At 37.4% G+C, this 14,152-nt stretch overlaps 1 long non-coding RNA gene across 2 annotated transcripts in view; it reads left to right on the top strand.

The window, feature by feature from the left end:
• The first annotated feature begins 3,280 nt into the window (after positions 1-3,280).
• LOC137037506 (uncharacterized) overlaps positions 3,281-14,152 on the top strand; it is a 30,179-nt gene continuing 19,307 nt past the window's right edge. For both annotated transcript variants that reach the window (XR_010897286.1, XR_010897285.1), the window contains exon 1: positions 3,281-3,462. This is a non-coding gene — a long non-coding RNA (uncharacterized lncRNA). The remainder of the gene's footprint in view (positions 3,463-14,152) is intronic.

Genomic DNA, 14,152 nt, shown 5'->3' with positions numbered 1-14,152 from the left:
TTTAACAGTGTGATCAAATAATGAGGCCAAAAAAAAAAAAAAATCTAAGAATCTTTTTTTTTTTTGGAAAAATAAAGCTAGTCATTCAAAAAAAATTGCATACTGTGGACAGTATACATACTAGTAAGAGCATTATGATAGTTTGCTATACTGAAAATAGTCTTTATATATCATGTTATAATGTATAATAGCATTTTATATTATAGCCAGATGTTTTTAGTTGCACAGATATATGTGAAAACAAGAAAAGATTCAGTTTGGCATCTTTTTTAATCAAGCTAGAGTGTTATTTTCCCATGTTCTCATCCCAGGAGACAAACGACACATTTTGCTTCATTGAGTGTAAAGTCCATCCTTTCGGTTTCTAATCATAATCTCCAGAGATCAGGAGTCATATCTTCTAATCCCGTCTGTAGCCGCTCAAAGTCAATTATGGGCAGCTGTGTTCATTCATCTGACGAAAAACCCGACCAAACACTGACCTAAAGAGCAGCAGTGTACTGATCATATGCAGAATTTGTGTTTTAAAAACAGAGATGCATGACAGATATGAATTGCATTAAAAATTAAATTCTGTAATAATAATTTACTCACCCTCATTTGTAAAACAGAATTTTTTGACAAATCTTCATGCAGGTCTTTTGTAGATGACAGCTCATAGTGTTCAAGATTGCCAAAATTGATAATTAAAATCCCATAGTCCCATTTTGTAATGCTGATTTGGGAACAAATTCTTCAATTTGTAAATCAACTGCAAGGAAATTCCAAATGTGGGTTGGGGACAACTTTATTAACAATATTGGGAATCATATATGTACAGCTGCAAGAACAAGTATGTGAACCACTTGCAGAATCTGTGAAAACGATGATAATTTTAACAAAATAAGGGAGATAATACAAAATGCATGTTATTTTTTATTTAGTACTGTCCTGAGTAAGATATTTGACATAAAAGATGTTTACATATAATCCACAAGACAAAAGAAATAGCTGAATTTATTAAAATAACCCCATTCATAAGTATGTGAAGCATTGATTCTCAATACTGCGTGTGGTTCCCTGATGATCCACGACTGTTTTTATGTTTTGTGATGGTTGTTCATGAGTCTCTTGTTTGTCCTGAGCAGTTAAACTGAGCTCTGTTCTTCAGAAAAATCCTGCAGCTCCTGCAGATTCATCAGTTTTCAAGCATTTTTGCATATTTGAACCCTTTCCAGCAGTGACTGAATGATTTTGAGATCCGTCTTTTCACACTGAGGACAATTGAGAGACTCAAACTCAACTATTAAAAAAGGTTCAAACATTCACTGATGCTCCAGAAAAAAACATGATGCATTAATAGATGGGGGGTGAAAACATTTTGAATTTGAAGATCAAGGTTAATTGTATTTAATTTGTCTTCCAGAAAACATGCAAGTATCTTCTGTTGGTTCCGAAGGGCAGTACTAAATGAAAAACAATTATATTCAAGCGAAATGAGAAAAAAAGTTCTGTTTAAAACGTTTTCACCCCCGACTCTTAATGCATTTTTGTCTTATGGATTATATGTAAACATCTTTTATGTAAAATATCTTACTCAGGACAGTACTAAACAAAAAATAACATGCATTTTGTATGATCCCTCTTATTTTGTTCAAATTTTGCACATTTTCACAGATTCTGTAAGTGGTTCACTTACTTTATACTTTTCCTTGCAGCTGTATATATAAGATATAAGACACTTTTTTTTCTGTTCCATCACATTTTTGCACCTGATGTTTGATTAACACTCTATGAGTGAAATTAGATGTAATATTTGTGTTGTGTGAAGCTCCTTTTTGTTAGAGCGTCTTTTCCAGGTTGAACAGGAGTCAGATTTCTGGGACAGGTGCTGGTGACATGAGCAGTAAAAGTGAGAAATCACATTCACTAGAAGAAACTCTCCTTCAGCTGATCATTAAGGGGATTTTTAGAGAATTGTTCCTGCCTAGACGTGACTCATTTAGGTGGGTCCACTTGTTTCATTTTATGTACGTGATTATGAAATGCAGAAGTTTTGCTGATCTGAGAACAAATGTGTGGTTTCACTTATGATGATTATGTTTATGGTTTAAGCATGAGGAGCTGTTTCCAGATCAGCTCATAGTAGCAACACTCATTTGATTATGAAAACCTGCTGATATCAGTACAGTAACCACACACGAATGAGACACATCCTCAGGGCTTCAAATGAAATTGCTGAATAAAGAGCTTATTAAACCCAAAGCATCCCAACCATGCATTATTAATTAAAATAAACCACAGGTGTGTTTATTTGGTGTAAGTGTATTTCCAAAGTGATTTGGTATAGGCCTATCACTAAATTTCTATATTTCATAATATTCCCAAAATGAATAGAATAGAATAGAACAGCAGCTGTGTTTAAACACAGTTAACAGTCACTTCTTGAGCAATGTGTTCCCTCAGATGGACACTGAGAAACTATAGAGACCACAAACACAAATGTCCACTGTTGTACTCATTCATAGTTACTCCATTATCCGAGCGTGTTTGCGTGTGAGTGAATCATTCTTTAGAACCGATTCCTTAGAATGATTCGATCGAACCATTTCGGGAAACGTTTGTCAATCACTCACATCATATAAGTGGAGATTGGAACAATATTGTCAACAACATTAATGCTAATATTTTAATAATAAATAGCCTAATTAATAGTCGATTCATTTAAATGATTCGATCGAACTGTTTCGGAAAACGGTCTTGTAGCCAAGATGTTGTTTAGAAACAAGGGAAATGGGCGGGAAAAATGTTGATATACTGTACAGTCTATGTACTGTACCGCGATTGAGTTGTTGCTATGGTTACCTCCAAAGCAAAGGCGATTTCCGTTCTGGTAAATCGTAATTATTACGTAAAAAGTCGAAATTTATGACAGATACTAGTCATAATTATGAGATAAAAAGTCAAAATAATTATGACATACTAAATCATAATTATGAGCTTAAGGAGTCGAAATTATGAGATAAAAAGATTGACTTTGTCATATTTTCGAATTTTTATATCATAAGTATGACTCTGAATGTCATAATTTCGACTTTATATGTCATAATTATGATTTACAGAAGTATTATTTGTTTTTCTTATGTGGCAGAAATAGCCTTCATAACTTTGAACTCGATGTAACGGTTTATTTAACCGTTCGAACGAATCGATTCGCTAAACGAATCGGACTACCCCGGCGCCAGTTGCCAAAGTCAGGCGCGCGACTCCAGCGGCTTTCATTCACTCGGGACTGGGAGGAGTGTGTGTGTGGAGCTGGATGGGGCTGGAGTGGGCTGGGTTCTGCCCGTCAGCCATGTTGGAATGAGAGGGAATGAAAAGCTGGAATGAGAGAGGATCGACTGGAGAAGACAGGAAAAGCGGGTTCTGGAATATCACCACAGACGATCATAACGCGCGAGCGACGGATCACACAATAAACGAGTGAGTATCGCTCATTAACGCTTTGAGAAATTTGTTAGACGGGAAAAACTGTCACTGGAAACAGTAAATATGAGGATTCCTGTACTGGATCAACCCTACCATGCGTTCATGGGGAATACTGATCCAAATCTGATGGATTTGGATCCGATATTTGTGCGGGATTGCGCGTTGATTGTGACGCGCGTTCACGCCTCAGATTCATTGGATCAAAGCAAACATTGGGTGTTTATGTTAACGGAAGTTTCAGAAGTTTATGCCATATAATACTTCAATACAAACCCATTGTTTTGGGTTGTACACAAAGGTTGTGTTTGTCAAATGTACAACAGCAGGATTTGATGACAGTTATTCAGCTATTTTAATGAACAAAAGTTATACAAAAAAAGTGTTGTAATAATACACATTTAGTATAGCTGAATAAATAATAAAAATGTTATTAAAGAATAAAGTGTTATGCAAACTATAGGCATATAAATAACAAGGAATTTTCGGTGTGAGTAAGATAGTAGAAACATTATTCAACATGTTTTATCAAATTTACAAAATATTTACCATGTTTTTTGGGCATGTACCATAGAAATAGTTTTATTTATTTATATATATATATATACACACAGAAATGTGATGTGCCATATTTTATATTTTTTGCACCCAGACTATTGATTAGAAAAATATTTTTTATGTATATTTACATTAATCATAATGTATAAATCCTGCACATTACTCAAACTTGCATCGTCATGATATTTTATTTGCAACCTTTTGGTTAATTGACCTTGTATTTCCATACTTTTGGGTATAAATTGGACAATAAATTGTGAAGTATATCTATGTCACAAGTTGGTTATGATTAAGACTGATTTGGCCCAATTGAAAATTATATGAATGCACATTTAAATAAATAAGAAACACATTGATACAACATAAAAAAAGAATTGTGTTTATCCTAAAATATATGTGGATGTTTATCATATTTTAGGTATTGATTGCCTTCTTTCAACATTTGTGTGTATGTGAGTATTGTATGTATATGTATTGCTATCTGATACTATCATAATATATATGTATAATATTGCAATCTGAAACCATAACTGTACCGTGGACTATAGTGATTAGACCAATTTGATCAATCACACCACATCCTCATTCTTGAATTTGATGGCAGGACAAACAGAGCTCTTGATTGTTCTGGGGAATCTCAGTTATTTGCTGATGTGTTCTGGCAGCGCTGTGCAAAAGCGATACTGTATTTTATGTGCCCTGAGGCGGTGGAAATGGGCTGGGGTATTTTTAGAGCCGGTGCTGCTGGGGCGACAGCCGCCTGCCTCCAGTCAAGTAATGCCAGACTCTGAGATCACAGCGTTTGAGTGAATTACGGCTGACGCGACTCGTCATTATCTTTCATTCGTGACCACTGCATTGTCATCACGAGAGGTTTACCCGTGTGAATTCAACTCCTCTGGAGGGATTGCATTGCATGCAGTACCTCATATATAATCTGGCACAGATCAAGCACATGCAATGAAAAATAGTCAGATTGCAGTGAACCTGATAGCATGGTTTAACTTGAACTATGTGATTATGATTATGAATCATTCTGTAACGTAAAGCCACCGGACTTCTCTTCATAAAGGCTGAATGCATCTTTCTGACAGCGTGTAATCCTGTTGTTTTAGCTGCACAGGAAGAGAGCCTGTGATTTCAGCGGCTATGACAGGAAGCTGAAGCGTATGCGTGTTTGTGTGTGATGGCATGGCGTTTAACTGAGATTGGTTTAGCAGGATGTAGCTACCTTGTAACATCCCTCAGGGTTTAGGAGGAAAATGCCTTTTTCCTCTGGGCTGGAACAGTTGTCTGTAGTGTTAAGGGCGACATTGGCTTAACTAGTGATGGATAGATATATGATGCATTACAGTATTTTTGTGTGCAACTCATTTTGTGTTTTGAAATTGCATTATGTGTACTTATATATCAGTATTATGTCATTCACTGCTTTTCTTCGGATATCGGTATCGACATCGGTCATTGCAAATTTGAGTTGTGTTTTAACTCCGTATATCACATGAGACACATACTGTATATACATTATTATTAGGTTTAGAAAAATTAGTACTTGCACATTCCGTCAGGTTTTTTGTTGTTGTTGTTTGCTTGTTTTTGTATATGATTTAAGTTAATGGAATAGAGTTTATCTAAACTTTTCCATCGATTATAATGGACTTTATTCAGTTATATTGAAGTAGCGATAAATTCTCTACCAGCGTCTCTCTGAATTTGAAGGTAGCAGGTATTGAGGCTTTTTTTTTTTTTAAATGGTTAGTTCACCCTAAAATGATAATTCTGTCATTAATTACTCACCTCATGTCCTTCCATACCCATAAGACTTTCGTTCATCTTCAGAACAAAAATGCCTATGCAACTACCACTTTCAAGCCCCAGAAAGGTAGTATTGACATCATTAAAGTAATCCATGTGACTCCAGTGGTTTAACCTCAATTTTAGAAGCAACGCAAGTGCTTTGTTTGAACCAAAAAACATAATTTACCACTGTATTTACAAAATATTAATCTCTAATGCACTTTCACGCAACAATGTCATTATGAATTCCCGGGCGGCCTTTTGCATTTTGCTTTTGCTTTCAAATTAAAGCCATTTCGAGTGTGGCAATTGCTTGAATGGTGGGTTCAATTATTTTTCTTAATGAAAAACACAACTAATCCTTGCGTTTAAATCCAAAATATTCCCAAATGGAGAATTCACAAATGGGGCTTTTAGATTTCGCTATGAAAACCAAATTTTCCGCCATAGTCTTGTCAGTCAGCTCCTCACTGTTGTGTTTTATTACTATTAAAAAATCAAAAGACTGTGGGGGGCGGTGACGCAGCTGGTGTTGATGCTGAACACCTACACTGTCTATCGCAGCAAGCCTAATACCCATATATATTGCTCTCTAGATATCTAGGTATCGGTTATCAAAAACCCATATCAGTCGACGACTAAAGCGGTTAGTTGATTGTTTCAAATCTGAACCTGTGCATGCGTATCTGGCGTGTTTGCTTCAGTGTTTCTTGCTGAGAGCGTGTGAACAGAGCCTCCATTGAGAGCGAGCGATGGCACCACTGTACTTACAGTTTCCAGCGTCTCAAAGGCCTATTCACCAGCCGTCCAACTGACCCCGGAGGTAACGCCACTCACATCGCACACAAACATTGCTTGTATAAAACTCATCTGGACTGTGTTTTCTGGAGTGTTTAGTGTTCTGCTTCTCAGCGTGTTTGTTTTCTGTCATTCAGCAGAATAGCGTTTCTGTGTGGGTCCAAGCTGGATGTTAATCCGGTCTGGACCGGTCCAAATAAACCACCTGTACTTCAGCCTGCTCTTCAAATGCTTGTATAACTGACTTCTTTGTGCAGGGACTGAAGTTTCCCGTTAAACCGTTGGAGAGCAGCGTTTTAAGTTGGCCTGGTCGGACATAAAGACCACACCGCAGGAAATGGGTTCGAGCTGCTTCCAGTTCCTGAGCCCTCAGGCTTTATCTCACGCTGTGGCCTGCGGTTTTACCTGACGCTCCTGAGAGACCATCATTAGTGACTCAGAGACTCATAAGGCACCATAAAATCCCTTTTAGTTTTTCCCAAATTCTGATTTTCCATTTTAATTTTTCTGTAATCAATTTTACTGGTTAAATTAAAATTATGTTTAATTCTTTGAAATCATGTTCTGTTGAACAACAATTGATTAAAAGCTTAACAAAAATACATTTTTTAGGGCTCTATGAAATCCATTTTATTTTTTCCCAAATTCTGTTTTATCTTTGTGTGTTCTGTTTTTTATGGATTCCATTTTAATGGTTTAATTACATTTTAATAATCAAAAAGCATGTCTAATGAATTGCATTCATAAACTTTAAAAATTAAAAAAAAAAAAATTATTATTATTATTATTTTACAATAATAGGGACCTATGAAATCCGTTTTATTTTTTCCCAAGTTCCGTTTGATATTTTCACTGTGTTTTCCATTTAGATTTTTCTGGATTCTGTTTTAATGGTTTAAGTAAGCAATAAGGTACGAGAGGCTGTGCTGTATCATGAATAAGTCATGGCTGAAGAGCGTTGTTAGGCACGATGCGAAGCGGATGCCTTCAACCCCTTCGGCGGTGACTTATTCACGATAAAGCACTAACCTCGAGTACCTTATTGCTTTTATAAAACGGTTACCACACAATACAAATATTAAAGCCAAGAATATGTAATAATGCAACTTTCATGAAGTAAACTCTTACTAAAAGCCTTCCTTCCGCCAGAAAAAATAGTCCCTGACCATGAACAGCAACAGAAGTTACATTATTACACCATTAGATGGCGACAAAGACTGTCTATATGAGTGTGTCAGTCAGTAGTGAAGACTTTTACATTGAAAATGCTGAATTGTTGTGAAAACGGAACAAGACGCAACTGACAAATGCTTTGACTAGCGCTGTCAGTCACGGGAAAACCCCTTTAACTGTTAAAAGGACAGGATAATGCATCGGACATTTAAACAGATTTTTTCATTATTATAGGACTGACCTGAAGGAAAATGCTAAATCTGAATGCAGGTAATAAACTCACTCACTCAATCTCTTTCTCACAATACTCTTCTGCATAATACAGTAAGCTTCAATGAACAATATCAATGGAGAACAAACAGTTTACGTTGCTAAGAGTGTTGTGTAGTGATGCACAGAATCGTTGACTGAAGCGGTCATAGCCGTGTTTTATCGTGAATAAAACACAGCTATTGACCAATCAGAATCAAGGACAGGAACTAACCATTTTATAAATACATTTTAATAATCAAAAAGCATATCTAATGAATTGCATTCATAAAACTTTAAGAATTCAATAATTTATTTATATATATATTTTTTACAATAATAGGGCCCTATGAAATGTTATTTTTCATGCAGAACATGCAGACTTTATATTTCAATAGTAGTCTTTTTGAGCTTAATAATTCAATGACACTAATCCATACTGTGATTTGATTAAGTGTACAGTCCTACTTTTGATTTATTCATGCAAAATTTGCCAAATTCCATGACATTATACAGTAAATTTCATTTTTTATGACTGAATTGCGTTATTCTATCCACATTTTCCTAAGAGAGGGGTGGGAAAGGAATTGACATACAAACAATCATTCTCTGTAAGAGATTAGTTCTGTTCTGTTCGGTATAGTTCAGTTCTTTCCACTCTCCAAGCCAGATCCCTGCCGGTGGAAGGTGGGCTTTTTCCGTGTGGGAAGTATGTTTATGTTTTAAAAAGCTGCATGAACACAATGGCTACTGTTCGGTCTCTCCGTCCTGTGGGAATCTGCCTCCTTGGGCTCTTGTCTTCAGTATAATGCTGACAGGAAGTGATTTTGTGCATACAGGAAGCCTAAGACAACACAGGTTACATTTGGAATGGAATTCATGCATACTGCTTAATGCATACTGCACAGTATACTGTTTTTTTAAAAGTAGTATGTGAAACATTTCAGTACAATAGTGTGCTACATTCATTGCTGTCACATGATCTTGATCTTAATTGTGTGTAGTTATGATCTCAAAAATAAATGCATTTCTTTTGCATTTATAATTAATTTTGTATAATCCTAATTAAGCTTAAAGACAGATTTCGGAAGAAATTAGCACTTTTATTCAACAAGGACACATCAAAAGTGACAATATATTCTTTTTTGTTCCCAAAAAATACATTTTTGTGTGCATAAATGATAACACAATTTTCATTTGTGGGTAAAAATGAAGAAACACTTTTCCAGAGTTCCTGTATCTTTTCAGGTTCTGAATAGCACTTTCTCTTGTCTCCGCTAAAAGCGTGCTCTTCTCAAGCTGTCATGTTGTTCCAGCGAGACTATCAGCCCGTGTGAAACTAAAGCCGGTTCTTGTTTTCTCAGAGCGCTCTTTGCGTGTATCTGCCTGATATGCTCGCGTCTGAAAGCGGTGTTGTCTCGCGGTGACACGTCCCTGATGTTTCTCCAGCTCTGCTTTTGAGTTTCCCAGCAGCTCTTAAGAGGCTTAAACTGACACTGTCAGCAGTGAAGGGCTTTGAGAGGCGAGGATGGCACTCGCATCCTGACGGCGTTCAATAAACGCTGATGTCAGAGGGGACTGCCTTGAATTTACCCAAAAGCCACCATTCTTACAGTGCAAAACATCATATGCATGTTTTTGATGCACTGGCAGGATTTTAGGAGTAGTGGTTGGTTTATGTAGGCTGTCTGCTTTGAAGTCAACATAAAAAAATGATGCTGTTTTTTTCTTAATACACATTTACTTGTGCCTGTTAATTATTATATTTATGAAAATGCTATATGTATTTTTATTTTATTTTTTTCAAAGGGGGTGAGACCATGTTGGGCTGCTTTAGAGAAGAGGAAGAGTTGTTGTAGTAGAGTGTTGTTGTCATGTTGTCAAATGAGGGTCAATTCAACAAAAAAAGATGAACATGACGGCACATGCTAGTGGATGAGTTGAATCAACTCCACAGCAACTACATCAATTTATCCACTAACCATTCAGAAACGTCCAGTTGCATTCTAAAAGTTCCTGAGTCTCTCCATCAGTGTCGACTCCGGTTTGAACAATGTAAGGCTGAACACCGTTACTGACAATCCTCATTTTGGCTGCGTGAGATTCTCCAGCTTTGTTGTTGTTGAGCTGTTAAAGCTCCACCCTCTTCTGGAAAGGGGGCGGGAGCAGCAGCTCATTTGCATTTAAAGGGACACACAAAAACGGCGTGTTTTTGCTCACACCCAAATAGGAGCAAATTTAACAAGCTATGATAAATGATCTGTGGGTATTTTGAGCTGAAACTTCACAGACACATTCTGGGGACACCAGAGACTTATATTACATCTTGTGAAAGGGGCATTATAGGGACCTTTAAGAGTACACTAGCATAGATGACCTCAAAGCTATCAGATAAGGGCTAAAAGCCACAAAACCTATTTTAAATGAACACGCTTTCATTTGATCTGCTTGCTCAACACACTGTTATACTAATAGAATAAAATGCAAATCACCACATCTGTATCTGAACCTCTCAATGCCACAGTGATTCATTATCCTTTTTCTGAAATTGTTTAAAAATATTTCCATCCCTGTTTGCCTTCCTCTTCTATGGTGTGAATGACAGGGTTTTATTTCGCCTGTCTCTCAGTGAGTGTCTTGATTGTAAAAGTCTCTTTTCCAAGCCATTGGCGGGGAAACCTTTGCTCCGGCGTCCTCGTCCGACCGTCTGTGAAATTACAGCAGGTGTTTTTGGAGATAAGGAGTATTCCTCTGTCTGCATGACTCTGTCCTTCATTTATGATTCCTCTTTATTCACTCATCTGTTCTTTATTTGCTGTCCTGCACTTTCATGTATAAAGTGAAGATCTTCTGACTCTTGGTCTTCAAGCTGTTTGGTTTCTTTCAGTATATTGAGTAATATAGTAATAAAGTAACCACTACACCCCTGATATTAGGGGCCCTATAATACACCCGGCGCAATGCAATGCAAGGCGCAGCGCAAGTGTGTTTGCGTTTTCCCGTTCAGCGCCACGTCCTTAAATTAGTAAATGCATTTGCGCCAGTTAGCGCGCCCATGGGCGTGCTGGTCTAAAAAAGAGGCGTGTTCAGGCGCATTGCTATTTTAAAGAGCAAAAAATAGACTGCGCCATAGACCGACTCAAACCTGGTCTAAAGTCAATGGCGCAATATTTTTTTGTTAGAGCGCGTTGGTAGAAACTGCGCCTCTGGGCGCGTCCACAGTGCGTGTTGACTTTGCTTATTACACACAGGGATGCGCATCACACAAACATGCCAAATATTAAAAACAAAAGGATTACAGTGTAAAAGAATATTATTGTGTAGGCTACATAACTATAAAAATGTAATGATAAATAGTCATTGCGTGTATTAGAATTAGGCTACCTATTTTCAATTCAGCCTATTACTACTTATAATGATGAACGAAATTGGCTAATTAATTGAACAATCGTGCCAATACACACACATATATATTAACTGACTCATCGCGCCGAGTTATTTGAAAGCCTGCATTTGCAAGCCCGCTTTAACTTCGCGCACGAGCAGATCGGTTTCTTTGCTTGAAAAGCGTTCAGCTTTTCTGCCAACAAATTCCGCCATGTAAATAGCAATCCGCCATGGCGCGAGCGCATCTCGCTCTTAAAGGGAATGGGAGATGACACTCTGATTGGTTTATTGAACGTTACGCCCATTACTCATTAAGAGAATAGGGACAACCCATTTCAAAAATGCGCCCCGGCGCACGGACCGTTTTTCGTCGTTAAAAAAGCAAAAGTGGATTTGGACACCCCGAGTGCACCTGCGCCGTGCGCTTCACAGTTTGCGTTTAGATCGTTAAAATAGGGCCCTAGGGGTGTAACGGTACACAAACATGACGGTTCGGTACATACGTACGTCTTTAACTTCTAAATCTAATTATTACTCCAATTGACTTTTGAAATATACTTATTTACACAGTTACTGTCATAACTTGTTTTCCTGACATATTTATTTAAACATATTAAATAATTGAAGCAAAGACAAAGCAGAGCAAAGTAAACACAATGAATATATAAGCTAATGTAGTGCATATATTTAGTGAAATGCTCCACTCTGGAGTTAATTTCTCTAGTGAACTAACATGCTGTGGACACTGAATGATTTGCCTGAGGTAAATGTAATGCTACGTGAGATATTATTCTCAAGCTGTTTTATTGATGTTTTTCCGTGGTTGAAACACTGGTTGAGAGATTACACGCATATCTAGATCGTCTCTTCTTCTTCAGTGCTTTTTCCTGTTGTGGCGGTTTGCGAACAGTGCTGAATTACCCCTCGCGCCCCCTTCTGGATTGGAGTGTGGATCACCTGTGACTGACTGTATTTGTCGCCTGACTGTATGCACCGAACCGTGACGTCCGTACTGTACAGTTTGGGATGAATACATGCATGAATACATTTATTGGTTATTTTCTGAATTTATTTATTATATATAATTCATCTTCAACACCAAAGCAGTTTGAAAGTCAGGTGAAATACATGCTGTGATCTCTTGATGTCATATTTGGGCTGCTTTGATTTTCCCCAGCAGGATTTGGCTCCTGTTTGGATTCTCCTGCTTGGAGCTGTTGCCTTTTCTAGCTCTTATCCAATCATATCAGTTTCTCTGAGTGTTTGCTTGTGTCTAGCAGTGAGTTTGTGGTTATGTTTGTTTGTTTAACCTGTTGTAGTTATAAACTAGCTGAAGTATTAGCCATGCTCCTTTTTAGCTGGTGGTTACGTCTTCTCACAATGGAGGGAAATGACCTCATAGTTTATCACTGTGTCCTCAGGGCTTCGACTGGGGTGGTTGGACACAAACACACATACACACACACACACACACACAGAAGTGACATCACTCCCCATCCACCCATGTCCTCGGGAAGATTGTGTCCTCAAAATGCACCTCTGACAGAAAGAGACAGACATGTCTGAAATGATTGATGCTATGCTTTTGAGATTTTGACATTGTAAAATGTCCTTTTACATCAGTCCAAACCTCAAAACTGTGACCTACACATGTGAATGTTTATCTGGCCTCATTTCATGCATTTTCACCATTTCCTATAAGCTAGTTACTACCCTGTATATCTATAGTAACACTTTCTTGCGTCTTTCTCTGAGCTGAAATGACTTCCAGGGTCAGTCTTGTGAACCTTGACCTCCTGCCCACCCACTCTCTGCTCATCTTCTGACCCGGGGCTGAACGGCGAGGGCATGTAATGGCCTGTAATTTGGTTACAATAGTGTGAAGTGTGAGTCACAGAGAGAAAGAAAGAGAAGTGGATAAAACGCACTGCAAGATGGACTATGGCGAACAACGTCATGCATTGTGTGCAGAAATGTGACGCTGCTTTACTGCTCTGTAATGGCAGAGAGGAAGGTTTGGTGTCAAGTCCTGAATGCTGGAGTCGTTTATTATCAGAATGACACACATTTGAGTCACAGGCTGCAAACGTCCGTCTGTAAATACAGCACAGATACAGTAATTATAGCCTCTTTAGCAGCTCACAGGGACTCGTTCCAGTTGGCAAGATCACATCACATATGTACAGAAACATGGCTAGTTGTGCTCTGACTGAAGCGTCATACACTGTGTTACATGTCTACATTGTATTTTTAGTATTTTTGGCATGTTTGTCAAAGTTTTTTGTCTACTAATTTTTGCTTCATTTAGTACTCAAAGGGGCACTAGTTTTTTTTTTTTTTTCTCAAATATCTGTGTTGTAATATGTTATCATTCAGGTATGTTTCATTTCCTAAGTCAAGTTAGTTAGTTAGAGTATGTCTATATAGTATAGGGATGCAAAATATAGCGATTAACATATCGGTTATTTTTTAAAGACCTTTTCTCTGTATCAGTCTGTATTGAAATTTTATTATTTTTAAATATAGATTATTTTTACCATTCATATTTTATGTTTGCCATTATTTTTATGTTCAGTTTTATGTTCATTTTCTCGTTAAATCATAAATATATATTTGATTTTGCCAGGAAACTCAGTCTGGAAACCCGTACATTCATTTCTACTGCATCTGTTACACTTTTGCGGGAACCAATCACAGACTGGCTTATCCACCTTGCTCTCTATTG

This window comes from Chanodichthys erythropterus, chromosome 15 (genome assembly GCF_024489055.1).
Source record: "Chanodichthys erythropterus isolate Z2021 chromosome 15, ASM2448905v1, whole genome shotgun sequence".
NCBI classification, from domain to species: Eukaryota; Metazoa; Chordata; class Actinopteri; order Cypriniformes; family Xenocyprididae; genus Chanodichthys; species Chanodichthys erythropterus.
The sequence above is the reverse complement of the archived record's forward strand: the minus strand, read 5'-3'. Positions and strand labels throughout refer to the sequence as shown.